The 12,367-nt window shown below is 33.5% G+C and overlaps 1 non-coding gene across 1 annotated transcript; it reads left to right on the top strand.

The window, feature by feature from the left end:
- The first annotated feature begins 11,366 nt into the window (after positions 1-11,366).
- Positions 11,367-11,526, top strand: LOC111814790. Its single transcript, XR_002819682.1, has one exon. It is a non-coding gene; the product is annotated as a U1 spliceosomal RNA (small nuclear RNA).
- The last annotated feature ends 841 nt before the right edge of the window (positions 11,527-12,367 follow it).

Below are 12,367 nucleotides of genomic sequence, written 5' to 3'. Positions count from 1 at the left end.
TATATAATTCCAAAAGTTGTCACACTATAGATGATATTTGTTCCACAACTGCTGTGAAATCAACAAAATATGTACATTGACTTGGAGAGTTTTGCATGTTTTCAGATTGGCAGGAGGAGAATGAATAGAAGCAAGATTAGGATTTCCCTGACAAATAATAAAGAAAATCATTAAGAAAGTTATGAGTTATGATAAGAAGATTTTATTGATATTTTGAGAGTAAAATAAACATGAAACTCAGATAACAAATAAGGAAAGATGTAATAGAAATACAGTACATATTGTGTCCTATGAAAACAACAATTCCTCATTAATTTTTTTTTTTTTTTTTTTTTTTTTTTTGTATTTGAAATGTGCTTCCAGGCACTTTGATGTAACAGTAAACAAAAGCAGTTCCTAATTTAATGAAACTTAGGCTAGAGGACAAACATTTTAATTAAGGTAAATTGTGACTTTGATGAGTGATGTTCTTTGGTTCATTCATGAGGACAAAGAAAAAGTAAACAATGAGAACTGAAACTTTGCTGGACAATGACAGGAAATGAGAGTAAATGAACAAGAGTGATTTTATTTATGATCCTGGTAAGACAGTGGTGGAGTGACAAGTAAATGTTAGGTAGACCCTAACAGAAATGATGATTTCTCAGATAGGGAAATTAAAGGGATAAAGTAGAACAAAAATGTGTTGTTTGAAGAAAGAGATGCTTGAAATTGAAATTATAAATTGTTGTCATAAAGAAAATGGTGAAGATTCTTGATCCATTTGCAAATTATGACAATTCACAGCAGATTACAGTACATTCTAGTAATGGTTCAAATTCAAACCTATGCTAGGGTATGACCATGGGAATGAATAAATGAATAAAAATAAAAGCCATTCACTCTCCTGTACATTGTCCTGTATAGTACTGAGGAACTTCAGAGTTGCAAAGACCTGGACTTAAATGCAATGTCTGCCACTATCTAGTAATGTGACCATGAGAAAATGAAGAAAATGAAGATTTTCATTTATAAAAAATTAATCATGATAATATTTACTAAGTGTGGAAATTCTGAAAATAAGAGAATATATGTAAAAGTATAATACTTGGCTTAAATGATCTGTTGGATAATGGGCCACTTTTCTAATTATGACTTCCTATATTCCTATAATTCAAAGGGAAACTGAGTCACCTACAGGTGCCCCTTCAGTGATATGGGTCGCTATAAAGCAGCTTTGAGAAAGGTTTAAAACTAACCACATGGCTTTCTATGTTTACTTGTGAGTCTGTTCCAGGCCGAGGCGCCTTGTTGGGATATGGGCATCAGATTCATAGTATGAGAACCTCTGTGAGTCACGGGTTCCAGACGAGGCCTGTAATGCTGTAATAAGTCAGAGGATGAGATAAGGTCAGGGCTGAGCATGCCTTGTCCCAATCCTAGTTAACTAGGTAGAGACTGTAGCTGCAGGTGACTCACCCTTGATATGAATGTCAACCTGGAGATAAGATATTTCTCATAAATTAGTGTAATTCAGTACTTAAGAAAGTCTTTTTGTAGACTCCCAAGGTCCAGCCCTGTTTCCCTATGTTTTCCTCAGTATTGCTTTCCTGTTTGAAAACCAGGAAATACAGGCAATCCAGAGAAGTACTTTGTCTCAGCCCCCAGAGAATCTCAAATTCTGCTATTGGGTTTTGATCATCCTAGAACCCTAAAATCATACCACTTGTGTCTTTTATTTAAACCTTTGCCATTCCCTTGTTTGGGAGGCTGTAGGCCTGATCAGTTTATGCTGCCTCAGTACTTAAATTTTCTTCTATTATTTTCTTGCTTAAGGAAACACCTAAGAATACACAGGGCATTGGAGAAAAATGTCTCCTATCTGAAAGGAATGTAGGGTTAGAGTGGGGCAGGAAGCCTTCCATTCATGACTTCATTGCTCCTTTTATCCTGATTCCACAGAAAATCCATGGCCCAGAGTCATGAATTCAAGTTATTCTAAGGTTGCTGTCAATTTCCTATCATCTTGTTTTGAAATTACTGTTTTTTTAGATTCTGTTTAAAACATTTTTAAAATTTTATTTTAAAGAGTAAAAACAAAACATGAAAGCAACAACAAGTAGTATGAACAAATATAGAAACAGTAACATACAACAACACATATGATACAGAATTTCAAAACAAAAACAGAAAATTGACACTGGTTGTTATATTACCTATTTTTATCATCAAATCTGTTGCTCAGATTAACAGATGCAGGGATTGGTCAAATAATTAAACATAAATGCTTGCTTTCACTAAACCTTAATTTTTATTTCTAACATTATGTATATTTTGATTGTTTTCTAATGGGAGACTTTTTGTAACAAATATCCTGGCCTGATCGATAAAAACATAAATAATAGATTTTAAAAATTTTTAACTTTTTAAAAAATTGATTACAAAAAAGTAAATAAAATAGGTTACAATTTTAATATTTAAAACAGATTTCTAAAAATATATTGATTGTTATAAGTCATATACAAAGTCATATAACTGCTACATTACTGCTTTGGAAAGTCATTTCAATGAAAGCTATTATTTAAAATCTATCTGGAAGAACAGAATAGGGCAATTTTTGTTGATGTTAAACCTACTTATATCTTCTTTGTAAGAAGAAAATTGTAGACTAACAAACTAAAATAAGTTTAAGTATATAGACTATGTTATATTTTTCTTTCTAAGCAGCATCCAATTTTATTCCTAAGATAGGAAATTATGGGCTTTGTATATATTTCTTTTTGAATCACTAATGAAATAAGAAACAAAGCTAGCATTGTTTGCTTTTCTGTTACATTTCACAGCTTTGATATAGCAATGTTCTTCCTTCATACTAGAGCTAAAGGTCCAATTATGATAAGAATATACTTCAAAGCTCACTCCTTTACAAACAACCCTGAGTTCAACTCCTGACACTACCCCTTGTTTAAACACTCTAAACCTTAGTCTCTTCATTTTACACATGATATGAATATAAGTAATTCATAGGTTGTAGTGATAATATAATTCATTAAAATATTGATTACTACATGATGGTTACTCAACATTATTAGCTACTGGTTGCAGTAGAGTTGATATGACACCTAATATGATTTCATCATAAAACAGTCTTCAAAAATGTATGGTTCTATTTTGAAAAGAACTGAGCATCCGTTGAAAATATCAGCACAAAAGATTACAGTTCCTCTCCAGAAACTGTGAAAGCTGTGTGGTACGACTCACATGCAGTAATATTAGAGTCTGAGTTTGCAATGGGCCTTCATTCAATCCACTGTTGGGTGTTTCTTTGTTCTAAACAGTGCTCTTAACAGAGAGTATATTAAACAAAAAATGAAGCAAAGAAATGTCAGTTTAGATAATACAAGATGGGTATTATTTAAAAGAGCATTGCCTCATATGAGAGCTCCAGAGTATGTTCAGATTAATAACACAAAATCTGAATAGAATGTATGACTTACCTCGAGAATCTTATTGGTGCTTACATGAATTCAGTCAGGGAGAAGAGTGTCTATACTGTATTGGTGAAGGATTAGGCATGGTATGTCCAATATTCACTTAATCTAAAAGGAAGTTTCAGTGTCCTCTTAGCAAGGAAGAGTTTCAGAGAGATCCAATCTGAGAAAGATCAAGGCCACACAAAGTAAAAATTCCACAGTAATCTGTTTTCCCTCCTTCTAAAGACCAAACCCCTTTTTCTTCTAATACTGTCTTAAAATGATCTGAAAATGGTGAGAGAATTTTCTTTCTGTGGTAGAAATTTTACTCTAGAGTTAGGAAACGTTTTCAGGAGAGCACATGGACTGTGTTTCCCACTGGAATGGTAGCACTGAACTTTTTGAAAAACAGAAAAGGAAACCAATGTAAAATCATGATTAGTCAAGTTACTTAAGAAAACTGGAAATGTCAAGTTAATCACGTCCTCTAGCTTCAATCGTGCCTTCCAACTGTATATTTACTTCTGTGTGTTTACATTAAATGAACTAAATAGATAATTTTTGAAAATTTTAAAATACTAGCTGCTGTATAAAAATGTTTTTTAAAAACTTGGAATCTAACTCCAAACTTTTTGTTTGCCAGGAAGGTTCTTATGCTGCCGAGTTATATCCCCAGCCCTAAAACTCAATTAAAAAATTTTTTTCTAATTAAATTGATAAGATCCTATAAAACAGTATTTCCAAAATGATATATGCAGTGAGATGATATTGTCATAATTTGACATGTGATATATATAGATTGAAATATCTAATTCAAAAATCTGACATTCTGTGTGATTTAACATCTGAAACCTTTTGAGAAATGATTTTTCACTAGGAGTAGAAAATTTCACAAGTCATTTTATTTCAGGCAAAAGTTATTCAAAACGTATAAAAGTACTTTCAACAAATGTGAAAATTCAAATGTATTTCATGTTTACATGACGACCATTCCCAAAGCAGCTCATTGTATAGATGTAAATTCATCAAAACCTAGGTCTTGGAACCATTTTGACTTTGTTTTAGTATATAGAGAAAGATATGGCTCTGACCTCAATGTTGTGCATGTCTGTAGCCAGTTTTCCCAGCACCTAAGGAGGCTATCTTCTCTCTAGCATATATTGTTGATTCCTTTGTCAAAAATCAGAAAGCAGGCTGAGCCTGTGGTTGTTACTCCTTCCTTCCTTATGTTCTTGTAGGAAAATAATAAAGTAAGATTCTTCAAGTCACAAGCATGGGGAAGATCATTCTGACGAAAATGCCAACTCACAATAAATAACATCAAGAATCAATCAGTGGAATTATATTAAAGATAAAAATCTTCTGCATTGCAAAGAAATCAAGCAACAGAATGAAGAAACAACCTACAGAATGGGAAAAATGGCCAATTACACCCATGAGAGAGTAATAACTTCAAGAAGATATAAAGAACTCAAAAAATTAGATACTGCCAAATAAAAGACCACATCAAAAATGAGTGATTAAAGTGAATAGATACTTTTCAGAAGAAGTTCAAATGGTCAATAAATACATGAAATGATGCTTAACATCCCTACCATTAGAAATATGCAATTACAACACTGCCAGGATAAGTCTTAATCCAGGAAGAATGACAAGTTTTATGAAATCATATACTAGCAAATGTTAGCAAGTCTACTGGAAAAAACAAAACCTTCTTCAATAGTGGAGATGCAAACTAGTATATAACCACTATGGAAATCAGCTTTGAGATTCCTCAAAAATCTAAAATTAAATCGGGATCGAGGAGATGTCTCAGTAGAATAAGCGTTTCCCTGACAAGTGCAAGGGCCTGAGTTCAATCCCTGGTTCCGCCAAAACAATAAAAATTCTAAAATTAAGAATTCTATTTCAAAAAAGAATTAAGGGCATATTACAGTGATGTATTCTATCATATTGAAGCACAACTTGTAATAGGGTAAAAATGGGAAGCAGCCTATATGCCTATCGACAGATAAATGAGTAAAGGAAATGGTACTTGTACACGATGAAGTATTGATCTACTACAAACAATGATAAACATGAACTGTTCGTAGGAAAGTAAATGTACCTTGAAACCAAAATATTAAGTGAAATAAATCAGGCACATAAACTTAAATATATAACTTTATTATAAGAGAAAGCCAAAATATAAATAAACTAAAAATAAAAGTAAATTTTAAACAATAAGAAACAGGAAAATAGATATTTTGCAATAGGTGACAAAAAGGTAAAGGTTTAAGGGGACTTAAAAAGTTTTTGAAATGTCTCATGCATATGTACCAACTACATGAAATCTACATGTCTTAGTTACTGTTCTCATTGCTGAGACAAAACACCTACTGCTGCAAGTTAAAGGAGGAAATATCAATTAGCTCACAGTTTGTAGAAGTTTCAGTTCTACTTGCCTGACTCTGAGGCCGAAAGGCATTGCAGAGGATAAAAATTTCATGCTGGGCAGACGACAATGAAGCAGTGAAGTAACAAAGAAAAAGAAACAACAATACCGGTCAAGTAGCACGCAAACCCAGGGTGTGCCTTCCCATTATCCATACTCAGAACACCGCCAAAACAGTCAGTGGACTAATTCAGTAATAATGCATCCTGAACCCCAGGATTACAGCTCTAGGTCTAGCCATCTCTGAGAAGCCCTATCTGTGACTACTTGAGGCTGTGTGTGTGTACTGGGGAGGGGAGCAGCTAGACATGAGATACAACAGCATATAAACATTATTTATCACACAAAATTACTAAAATAATAAATTGTTTTCTACCTTAAAAATATACAAAATTCCAGAAAAAATCAAAATCTGGAACATTTCTGGTCCATTCATTTTTGACAAAAAATATTCAACTTGCACTTGAAAATGAGACTATCTTCCTTTATCATATGGAAAATAGGGTAATATTTTTCTTAAGTCAATTAAGTCTCTATGCACCAAGAAATTTTTGACAGATATGACATGGAGAAGACTAAAATCAAATTAGCTCATATTAAGTAATATTTAAGGAACAATAATAATCAAGAGTATATCAAAAGGATCTCTTAGTATTTACAAGAGTTCAGTCAAATATTAATTGACCTCACAGAGATAAACATTGCCAATTTATCTGCATTAATATATTTCTTTTTTCTTAAGGTGATTTAATAGTTTTAGATACATTTTATTGTCTGGCTAAAAGGAAAGTCATTAGCTTTATTCAACAAATTCTAATAATACAAGAGATTGATGAAATATATGACTCAAAATAATTATTGAAAATGTACTTTCAAGTTTACAAAATGTCAACACACATTTATGTAGCTCTACCACAAAATTAAAGATATGAAACACATAAGATCTTCATAGTACCATTAAATTCTTACTATTAATAGGAACAGCAGTAATAATATAAAAACTAGTATCTGCTAAGAAATAAGTCAGGAAAGGTAATAATGTCTAAATATTTTTATATTTTTTTACTTAAAAGATAAGCAAGGGATAAATCTAAATATCTTTTATATTTGTTAAAAACTTGAAACAGGAACATGATTTGTGACATTTTATCCCATTAATTTCATTTATAAATGTGTTGGTTTACCCTCAAACATGATTTTTCATTCCTGTAGATAGACCATTTTGCTCAGAGCTGAGAAAGGAATTAGACAGATAAACAATTTCTTTGCATTAGCTCTTCTTCTTAATTAAGTGTATAATTTCGCTCTCCTACAGTCTCTCTCCAAATACTATTGATTTCCTCAGGTGTCAGGCAATGGTGAAAGTCCATGTACCTAACAAAGTTATCAAGTGCTGCACATTTGTGTTCCTCCAGGGCATTCAACCTTTAGGGCTTCCATGTGTTAACTGCCTTAGTACATGGAAATGGCTAACAAAGGGCTGAATTCACTTTCCATACAGATTCTCAACCTAGCCATTGATTTTCAAATGTAGGAGTACAAAAACTATGTGAATTCTTTGGCCCATCATACACAGAGTATGGGCTTCACAAATGATATTTAGATACATAACTACGAACATTTGCAATGGCTGGATACTGAGTGATAGTTCATCTTAACTTCTTAAAATTGGAAACAAGTGAGTTTTGGGGTCAATCAGCATCATTTTATTTGTTCATTACTTACACTAAGTGAATACACTTAAATCTTGAGAATGAAATTTTATTTTTTGGATTTATATTCACTATAGTCAGAAAAATAATTTATTTACCTTAGCAGCTTTTTATTTGTGATCTCTACAGATGGCATACCCACGTTGGCTTTCATATTACTTGGGAAGTTCCATTTAGGTACCCCAGAGATTTCATTAACAGAAAATTACAGAAGCATATCTCACAAGAGTCCTTTATAAAAATGTATAACCACAAGTTAAATTGCAGTTAACAGCTTAATGATGCTATTATTGGAATTTTAAATATGGAGAAAACACTATTACAATTCAGTTCCCAGTCAGATGATTGTGTTGTATATTGCTTATTGTTGTCTTCAAGGTAGTTGCTCAGATTACAAAATATAAGCAGAATAAATAAAGTCCATACTGTACAATAGATACTATGAAATAAGAAGAAACTGTTCAAAAACAAAGAGAAATTATGAGGTCATAAAAGACAAAGAAAAAAAGAGAAAAGAAAAAAAGGTATATGTACATACAGAAGATTCTTTTAAAGTGGATATTGATATAGTTATGTTAATATAAGATATCTATGTAGTCAGTTTTAACTGATAGTTTTTTATGTATTTAGTACAGGGTGTATAGGGTCTCACGGCATAGATTGGACTCATAGTGATTCTCTTGTTTACAGCTTCTCAAGTGCTGGGATTACAGGTGCACAACACCATACCAAGTCTCAATCACAGTATCAGCATGCCCTGGAGGTGGAGCCTACACGTTGGGCCAGAGATCAAACTCTGGCCACTGTGCTCTTTCACTGATAATTCCTGTGTCATCAAATCAGGAGAGATATTTTAATTGGATGGGGATGATATAGACATAAATATAGGTATAAGATTTAAATCATCAACTGGTAGAACAACAGCAGTACTCAAAATTTCTCAATGCTATATCATCTAGATCAAGTTATACATCTCAGGAAGAGGGCTGAGATTGTAGCTCAGTGGTGTATGCCTAGTAGGTTGGAGGCCCTGAGTGTCTCTCTCTCTCTCTCTCTCTCTCTCTCTCTCTCTCTCTCTCTCTCTCTCTCTCTCTCAGAATATAAATCATTCCATAACATCAATTCTAAAATACAGAGACTATTTCTCACATTTGACATCAAAGACTAAAAACATGAGCATGAAACACATGAATAATTCATTTTAATAATAGGAAAACAAAAAATACTGCAAAAGAATGCAGTCATTTTCCTGATGGTGAGCTTGTCAAACCTTTAGTATAATACATAATCATTCATTTATCTGGGTACCAAAGATACAACTGAATATCTATTCTGTCGTCTAAGCACTAGGAAAATAGCAAAGCCTAGGAATATTTGCAGAACCCATGGTATCCCATGAGGGTGAAATGTGGGTCTGACAATATTCCATGACTGTGGTTATATTTAACCACACATGTATAAATCCACATATCCAACCTGGTGCTATCAGTCTGCAAAGTTGGTCATCAAACACATTGTGAAACGGAAGTAATCTTAGGAATTTATACTGGAACTAAGCCAATATAAGCAATACAAGGAGAAGGTCTAAAGCAAAAGCGAGATGCATGTAACAGGAAACAGAGTGCATAACACACTTGTTTAAATTCTGCATCTTTTTCTAAGATACTATTGAGATCAAGTGTTTTGTTATATTCAGCTTTATGCCTCTGACAGAGTATACTTTTTGAGCACATTTAATATTCCTTAAACTAAATATTAAATAAATCAATTGATATGATTTATCTAACGCTGAATGCATATATCTGTAAGAACCACAGATAAATAATAAAACATACACTAAATGAATTATACTTCAAAGTGAAATTCAAGGGATACATGAAAACAGAAATAAAACAATGGAGAAGTCTATTAGAATAAATAAGATGGAATTGTTAGAATAGTTTGATATATGTTTCAAAAATAGAGTTCAAAGAACACTGAATTCAAGTAGAAAAAAGATTGTAAAATGAAAGACGTGATACTATTGTCTACTGATTATACATTGTAATTTTATTGTCAGTGATAAAGCTACAGCAGAAACATACAAATGCTGAGGAGGTTAAAGAAATTGGGGGCCTCAGATGAACAAAGACTTTTGTAATTAATGAATTGAAAATTGAAGTGCAAATCTGGAGTACAGCGAACAACTTTGGTGGATGGTAATCACATAAGGAATTCATTTATGTGCAGTTTGAGGTAATAAATGTAAGAGAAGGAGATGATAAAAAAGCAACCCATACTCTTAAGCTCCACTTTTATTTCTTCCTAGTTTGCTTAGATAAAAAATCAGCAAGCTACAGAAGAGGGGAAAAGTGAAATCTGATGATGTTCCAATCCAAAAGATTAGAAAAAAACAAAAAAAAAATCTGAAAAAGTGATTAAAAACACAGATTTACATACTTTCTCATAGGCAAATTCCATCCTGCAGTGTTAATGTTATGTGAAGATAACATGATTCAATTGATGGTCTTAGTTTAAGAGTTTAAAAGGTCAGTATAGGATGAAAGACCTAAAGCAAGACTGAAGATGGAGAAAATAATGTGTTTTTTTTTTCAAATGTAAATTTTCTGTATTGACAGATGCTGTCCTTTCTGGCTGGCTTTGTAAAGTGTCAGTGAAAACTGCTATATGGTAATATTTTCCTTTTGTATTAAAGACCAAACTCAGTGCCTGAAGTAAAGGAAAGTACAAGCATGTTGGAAAAGACAGTGTTGAGCAAACTGTAGAGAAATTATGTTCTGATCTTGATTCAAACAAAAAATCCATACAAACTATAAATGTTGAGTTTCCTTCATGAAACATAATTCTGAAACAGAAAATGGAAAACAATATTCTATTTAGAGAAAGTTGCACATATGAAAATAATTCAGTATCATATTATATGAAAAATGTGATCTTTTAAGTTGTGGGTGGTGGATATTTTGTCCCAGCAACAAGAAAATAATTAAGTCATATTTGGGTACCAGAGAAGTGAGGGTCATTGCTGTGAAACTATCTGATCAAGTCATTCAGAAATCTTTGGAAATGGCTTGTGGGAAGAATTTTAAAAGCTTTGGAGATGCAAGTTGAAGAAGTCCTGATATCCTGTGTGTATAAATTGATGAGAGATTTGGGTCAGAGTTTCAAAAAGCAGAATGCTGTCATAAATGTACCTGGCAAATATCAGGATCTGGATTTCATAGTTAGAATAAGGACTGCATTGACTGTTGCACTCCAGACCATGTTTATGAATTGGAAGAAAATTTGTCTGAATTTTGCTCAAATCCAGAGACATTGCAGGAGATTAAGGAGACATCTAACTAATTAATTTGGCTAAAGAAATTGCAAGGAAGCTGAAGGTGGAGGTGATGCTCAGCTAACGTTGGGGGCTTTGGGCAGATGTATGTTGAGAATCAAGAGAAAAGGTCCAGCAGATTCAAAAAGTCTTAAATTTGTCTAGAAATAAATTTCCAGTAAAGTTGCTTCCTGGAAAGATGAAAGAGAAGAAATCAGTTTCTGAAAAAAGCAAAGAACAGTAGAAGAGGACAATAAAAGAAGATGGCCTCAAAACCACCAGCAGGATTCCATCCTTGCAGCCTCAAAACTGTATAGGTGAAAGACTTTTCTTTGAGAAGAAAGATGCAGGACACCATGTTCCAAAATGCTGGTGACCTAGAAAATTTATTCAGCAAGATTGGAGTCATAGTACTCAGCAATTCAGGGACTCAAAATGTACTGTAAAGAATGAGCACACTTAACATGGCAGGGGAGATGCCATGTTAAAGTGGTTTCCCCAGGTCAAGGTTTATCCACTGCATTGTGGATGGGTAGGCCTGTTCAAGCTCCACAAATGCAGAAACGTGACTGCATAATTTGTGGTAGTGGGGGACTGTAATTGCATTTTCCCCTAAGATTAAAGTAAGTAAGTAAATAGATAAATAAATAGAAAGAAAGAAAGAAGGAAATATGGCTAGTGCTGCAGCTGGCAGCAGATCTTGACATAATACACATGGTATTAGCTTTAGGCACCCAAAGAATGCAAGCATCATAGGGTCAGAAGGCTTCCATCCAAAATTCAGAAAGAGGCCAGTGAACACTGGTTGTATATGCCCAAGAGAGCACTGTGAGAAGTTGAAGTGAAAACCCCAGAAGGTTGGAGAAAATAGGAATGTGGTTTACTGAAGATAGAAGAGGTAAGCAAATCCAACCAGAGGGGCCATGAGTGTGAAAACCACCAGCTTTCCACATGGCTGGAGCCCCACAAGCCCTTTGATGTTCATATTTTACCACACAATGCCTCAGATGATGGCCAGAAAACTGCAGAAACAAATGCTTGTCCTGCTGGACTTTCTCTGCTCTCATTCTTTATTATACCACTTGCTGGTATAACACCACCGACTTGTACTGACTGATAATATTGAATGACAATATTCAAAGCCCCATTGAATAATAATATTCAATGGGAATATTTGTCTTCTGTTACTGTATACTGGAAGTGTTCAATTATTTTTTATTTCAACTGTAGCTCATACCTAAGAGTTTGCCTTTAAACCTCAGAGGACACATTTGGCTTGAACTTTTCAAGCATATCAAAACTGTAATTCGACCACTTTTGGTTGTGGACTCAGAGCCTTTTGCATGAAAAGATGTCCACAAGTTTTGGGGACTCAGGTGTGGAATGTTATGGCCTGTTTGTGAATATTCCACCAATGTCTCATGAGTTCATAAGTGAGGCTTTACAAAGGTGGCTG

This window comes from Octodon degus, unplaced genomic scaffold, assembly GCF_000260255.1.
Source record: "Octodon degus isolate 3935 unplaced genomic scaffold, OctDeg1.0 scaffold00009, whole genome shotgun sequence".
NCBI lineage: Eukaryota > Metazoa > Chordata > Mammalia > Rodentia > Octodontidae > Octodon > Octodon degus.
This window is presented reverse-complemented; position numbering and strand designations above follow the sequence as displayed.